The sequence below is a fragment of the Epinephelus moara genome, chromosome 7 (assembly GCF_006386435.1).
Source record: "Epinephelus moara isolate mb chromosome 7, YSFRI_EMoa_1.0, whole genome shotgun sequence".
Taxonomy (NCBI): domain Eukaryota; kingdom Metazoa; phylum Chordata; class Actinopteri; order Perciformes; family Serranidae; genus Epinephelus; species Epinephelus moara.
Window position 1 is genome coordinate 5,286,615 of NC_065512.1, and position 6,234 is coordinate 5,292,848.

Sequence of the window (6,234 nt, forward strand, 5' to 3'; positions counted from 1 at the left end):
GGGACAGACAGGTAAGTTAACAGGTAGTCCAGGGACAGACAGGTAAGTTAACAGGTAGTCCAGGGACAGACAGGTAAGTTAGTAAGAAAGGCAGATGGGTGAAGAGAGACACACTGGAGGGACAGACAGATGAAGGAGACAAAAACAGAGAGGAAGACAGACAGGTGCATGTTTTAGACACCTAAGACATGCACCTGTCTGTCGTGGGGCAGGATACTAATATTAGTGGAATTAATTTATGAACAAAGGGAACTAAACAGCCCGTAAACACAGTGAGGTGTGTGGAGAGGGGGTGTCCACTTACTTTAGGCCACACAGAGGTACCAGTCACTCACTTCTAGCGATGTGTGACATAAACCCTGCAGCCTGTCTCATCCAGCTACATGAAACCAGGTGAAAGCATTAAACTACATCTTACCTGGTCAAACTTCCGGTCTGTGGGTCTCTGTTTATGTCCCGAATGAATCCAAAAACTCCTTAAAGTGTCGGTAACATGATCTTCTGCCCGCTTTTTCCCGGTAAATGACCCGTTTGGACAGCTCCATCTTGTTTGTTGTGTTTGTGGTGCTCCGGAGCAGATGCTAGCTAACAAGCTAACAGTAACGTTACGTTCACCTGAGGATTTTTTGAGCCAATCAGGAGCAGGTGTGGAGGTTGAGCTGAGCTGATTGGTCGGATTTCTGTCCGTCACAGGTGAGAGGAACACACACACACACACACACACACACACACACACACACACACACTCAGAGAAAAGAGATGAATGAGTGAATGAGAGTTTTGGTTGCTATGACCGTTGCTAAGGAATCTGCGGTACCGGAAACTGAAGAGTCTCCGCAGTAAGATATTATATTATTATTTTCTTTTACAATTAATTCGTGTTGATTTAAACCAACATTAGCCACTAATTAATAAAATGTAAATCGTATTAGCTTAATTGTAGTTTTGATGAGTCATAGAGCTAACATATTAACTAAGTTAGTTAATGGCCGTTGCTAAGGGGTCTATTAATTTAGAAACTGAAAAGTGAAGGCTCTGTAGTTCGGTATTACAATATTATGACCTTTTTAAAATAATTATAGTTGAAATCAAACTAGTATTAGCCATTAATCATTGGCATTTGCTGTTATTTTGATGAGTCATATATACGGCTAACTAGCTAACTAACTAACTAGTTAATCACCGTTGCTAAGGTGTCTGTTGAACCAGAAACCGGAAGTAAAGGTCTCAGCAGTTAGATTTTTTTTTATAATTGTCGTCTTTTGTTACTCGGTTTTAAACTCGCATTACTCATTAGTTATTAAAATATCAAGTCGTATTTAGTTCAGCTGTAGTTTTAATGAGTGATAGAGCTAACTAACTCTGGTTAATGACCGTTTCCAAGGTGTCTGTTGAACCGGAAACTGAAAGTCAAAGTCTTTGCAGTTAGATTTTTTTTTATTATTATCGTCTTTAAATTAATTTTCGTTGATCTTAAACTAGCATTAGCCATTAATTGAAATATATATATGACGTGTTAACCTAGCTGTAGTTTTGAAACCATCCTGAGTGCGTGCATTTCTTATCAGAAATAGGGAAATATTGTACTTTTTACCCCACTACTTCATCTGACAGGTGTGGTGTTAAAGAAAACACATGATAAGCACACAGAGTACATTTAAAACAATTCAAGGTCCAAATAAAAACCCCTCAGATTTACCTGAACAACCAGTGCTCCTCATAAGAATAAATACCTGTCATTAAAGAACCCTGCTGTATGTGTACATCCTGTCATCTGCTGCACAGAAACACCTAAACGTTTTTGACCTTCAGCGGAATCAGACACAGTCTCATCATGTCGTCTGACCACATCTGTCTTCTCCGGAGGCCTCTGCCCCCCAGAAGGTTCCCTCCCATCGTAAAAACCTCTCCTGCTCCCACAGTGTCAGGTACACTCACTTCTCATCATTACAGATTGACACAAACATATGTCTGTGGGGATTCACAACTGTCCTCAGCAAAGATGCATCGTTTGTTTGATATTTCTGCTGCCAAATAGTAAAATAAGTAAATTGCTCACATCTTTTCTTGGAGTTTGGGTCTCACAGACACGTCAGGCTGCAGAGACTTTGATCAGTCACTGAGCAGATTTGACAGACAGTATGTTACTGCACGTTCATTTGCCTTTGAATTCCTTTGACACCACAATATTGCCTCAATTATTTTGGCTAAATGGACGATGATTATGTGTCCATCAAGTCATAAGTCTTCAAATAGAAAACAAAATCTGGTTAAGATGGTCAGCTCTTTGCTACAAGATGAAAACGCAGACAGACAGAGTCATCAGATTGATGTAGTTACAAACCTGTAATTTAAGAAACCAGAGGAGAAGACAGAGAGAAATGAAAAAAAATATGCTTTTAATGAAACATTTACAAGAGGAAAAGAGGAAAAATAGCTTAAAATAAATAATTATAAACACAGAATGAATGTCAGATATGATGCAGATCTTAAAGCCACAGAGTGAAGAAACTGACCTGAAGAATGAATACTACATCACTTAAAAGATGTTGCTATAAGATGAAGGAAACGTGCAAATGTAACATGGTTTACAGAAACATACATTGCCAACATTGCTTTCTCTGACACATGGGCTGCAGTTATTACCACATAAGACAGAAAAGCAGCAACTCCTCACTTGATGAAGCTGAAATCTGCCTGCCTGGCCCTGTCAGGCTCACTAAATAATGTGTTATATCTCGTGAGAGTGATCCACACACATGTAAAAACCTCACAGTGACAACAAGACTCCAGAGAATCACTGCAACAGGCTAAGAAATAGTTCAGCACATCACCTCACAAAACACAGCAACATGTTTTATACTTATTTGGATTCAATAAATAAGATAAAACATGTTGGTAAGTTAACTTTGAAGGAGCTGGAAGATGGATTTTGTTCCCTCTGGACTGAGCCAGACTGGCTGTTTCCCTGTTTCCAGTCTTTATGCTAAGCTAAGCTAACCAGCTGAACATCTGACTCTGCAAGAGGGCAAATATTTCCAGAAATGTCGAATTATTCTCTTTAAAAATGCAGCAGTGAGTCTGAAAATATGCTGTCTCAAGCTCAGTTTAAATGAATCACAGTGCAGTCAGACACTGACACTAAAACACACTGATGAGTCAGTGGTTAGCACATGATGAGGACGTCACATCAGCAGCAGAGAAGGAAAATCAACAATGAACGGTGTTGTAATTATTTCATAAAACGTTTGCTGGAAGTGAAGAAAAGAGGAAGTTACAGTCAGTGGCCCAACTCAGGAGGAGGACTGAGGTTTAATGAGCTGAAGCTGCTCCTCCTCCATCACTTTCTTTACTTCCACATTCTGCAGACAGACGATTTAAACTGAAGATACACTGTTGTTGAAACGTTATTAATCTGCTGCCACAGATGTCAGATGTGTGAGAGGACTCCTCTGTATGTCCCAATGCTCCTTCAGGTTTCTTTACAAACAGATGTTATTTAGTCTGAGGGGTTTGCTGTGTCCACGGAGAGCAACAAGCTGAGCCGACCTCCACTCCTCCCCTCAGCAGGTGCAGCCGTGCAGTCACTGCTCCTGGATCAGGGTGATGCAGGTCCGAGGGGATCCAGCAGGCAGGGAGCTGACACCCCCGCCCCCAGGGCGGCCCCGCCCACCCCTCTGCAGCCCAACACCTCCACCCTGCTGACGGACAAAATCACTGAGGCGTTTCCCTGTAAACCGCCACGCCTCCGCCCCAACAACCCTCTGCTGTCACTCCTTCACTCAGGTAAGACGTCTTCTCCGGAGGCCTCTGCCCCCCAGAAGGTTCCCTCCCATCGTAAAAACCTCTCCGCCCCAACAACCCTCTGCTGTCACTCCTTCACTCAGGTAAGACTCAATATCATCACGTCCAAAACTGAACATTTCACTTTCATATTAACTCTAACTTGTATTTTGACAGATCAGCGCTTCCTTCCTCCGCCACCAACTTTCTGCCTCAGTGATTTCCTTCAGAGCCATAATAGCGCCCAGGACAGCTCCCAGTCACCTCCAGTCTGACACCAAGCAGAGCCACATACTGAGGTCTGCAGCCAGGACATGGATTCACAGGAGGCTCTGAATATCTACAGGAAGAACTTGTGTTGTAATGTTAACTTTACTCAGAGTTAGGCTTTGCAGAAGTTTGAGGAAAATAGTTTAAAAATATTCAGACAAAGCCAAAAATAACTCGTTACCAAGCAGCAATAGATTAGTCATTATACAAACTCAGCATGATCCAGTGCCACAGAACTTTATTTTAATTTCTTTTCTTTTCTTTTTGTTTTTAAAGATATGTTTTGGGGCATTTTGCCTTTAATGAATAGGATTGNAGGCTGGACTCGAGCCCGGGCCCCTTGTGGCAACAGCCTTGTACATGGGGTGCCTGCTCTATCCACTAAGCCACCGACGCCCCACTTTATTTTAATTTCTGGTGGAGACTTCAAAGTTACCAAACATGTCTGGTTAAACAATTGAGAAATGTGTATAAAATAATGCACAAGACATCTAGAATATTTTTTATTTGAAAGATGGAGTCATCAGACAGCTTTAATGAAGAGCTGGAACAAGCTGTCAGAGAGACAGAGCTAGTTCATTATGCTACTTTATTATGTTTTGCACTGTAAAAAACAAAAACAAAGTGATGATTTAAGACAGCTGAATTAAATACTCAAGCAGTAGCTCAGTCCATAGGGACTTGGGTTGGGAACCGGAGGGTCCCTGTTCAAGTCCCCGTCCGGACCGGAGCGTGGACTGGTGGCTGGAGAGGTGCCAGTTCACCTCCTGGGCACTGCTGAGGTGCCGTTGAGCAAGGCACCGAACCGCCCAACTGCTCGGGGCACCTGACCATGGCAGCCTCCTCACTCTGACATCTCTCCACTTTGTGCATGTGTAGGTCCTGTTTGTCCATGTCTGTCTTTCGGACCTGTGTGTTAATGACAAAAAAAAAGAGTGAAAAATTGAATTTCCCCTCAGGGGGATTAATAAAGTGTACATATATATATATATATATATATATACATATATATATATATATATATATATGTATAAAACTTTGTCTCAAAGGCCTAAATCTAAATCCAGCACATAACCAGAGTTCAGGAGGGAGTAACTGTCTTAGTGGTTGAACGTTGGCTCCTCCACATGGCAAACAGAGGTAACTGTTTAAAACATCCACCCCAACAACATGTTATTTATTTATTATATGTGTGTGTTTATTTTTGCCTGGCATCACATCTTTATTTCAAATGTGTGTTATAATGAATTAAATAAATAAGTAAAAGCACCCTCATTTGAGGGGTTTTAGGTTGGATAACAGGTATATTTCCAATTACCAAAAATAAAAAGGTAAACATATGTTTTTGAAAAATGCATTTATTTTTTGAGTATATATGTGAGTATATTTGCCTGGCATCACTTTTATTTTAACGTGTTGTCATAAAAAAAATATTATGGAGTATATAAGTAATCTACATAAATTATATTTAATATATTTAATTAATATAATTATATATACGTATATATTACAGTCATGAAAAAGAAGGTTAACAAACACAAAATATTTTTGTAAAATTTAATCTAAGTCATTGTCTTAACTAATATTTGCCTCGCATCACATCATTATTTTAACACATGCTGTAATAAATTAATTAACCGATTAATGAATAAATAAATAAATAAATAAATAAATATTCTGAGGAGTTAAAGATGGATATTGACTGAGTAATATTGGGGCCATTATGGATTATACAAGTAAACTATATATTTTATATTATATTACTCATTATTATTTTATTATGTATATACACTTATTTTATGTTACCAATTATTAAAAAAACAAACAAATCGTTTCCTAAAATTTGTTATGTTATTTTCTTGCCTGACATTACTCTTATTTTAACATAAGACAATATTGCAATAGATAAATAAAAACTCTCATTTTAAAGGTGTGGGGTGGATATTGAATATTATCGTGTCTTTAATGGATTTTATAAACTACATATTTTATATTTATATTTTTTATTATTCCTTTATTTTACAAACTACTAAAACAAGAAGGTAAAAACACACAAAATATTATTGTAAATTTTGATACATATTATTTTTCTTTTGTGCGTATATTTGTCTGACATCACTTTTAACGTGTTGTAAAAAATAAATAAATAAATTACAGTCATGTGTTGATGACGTGTAGGTA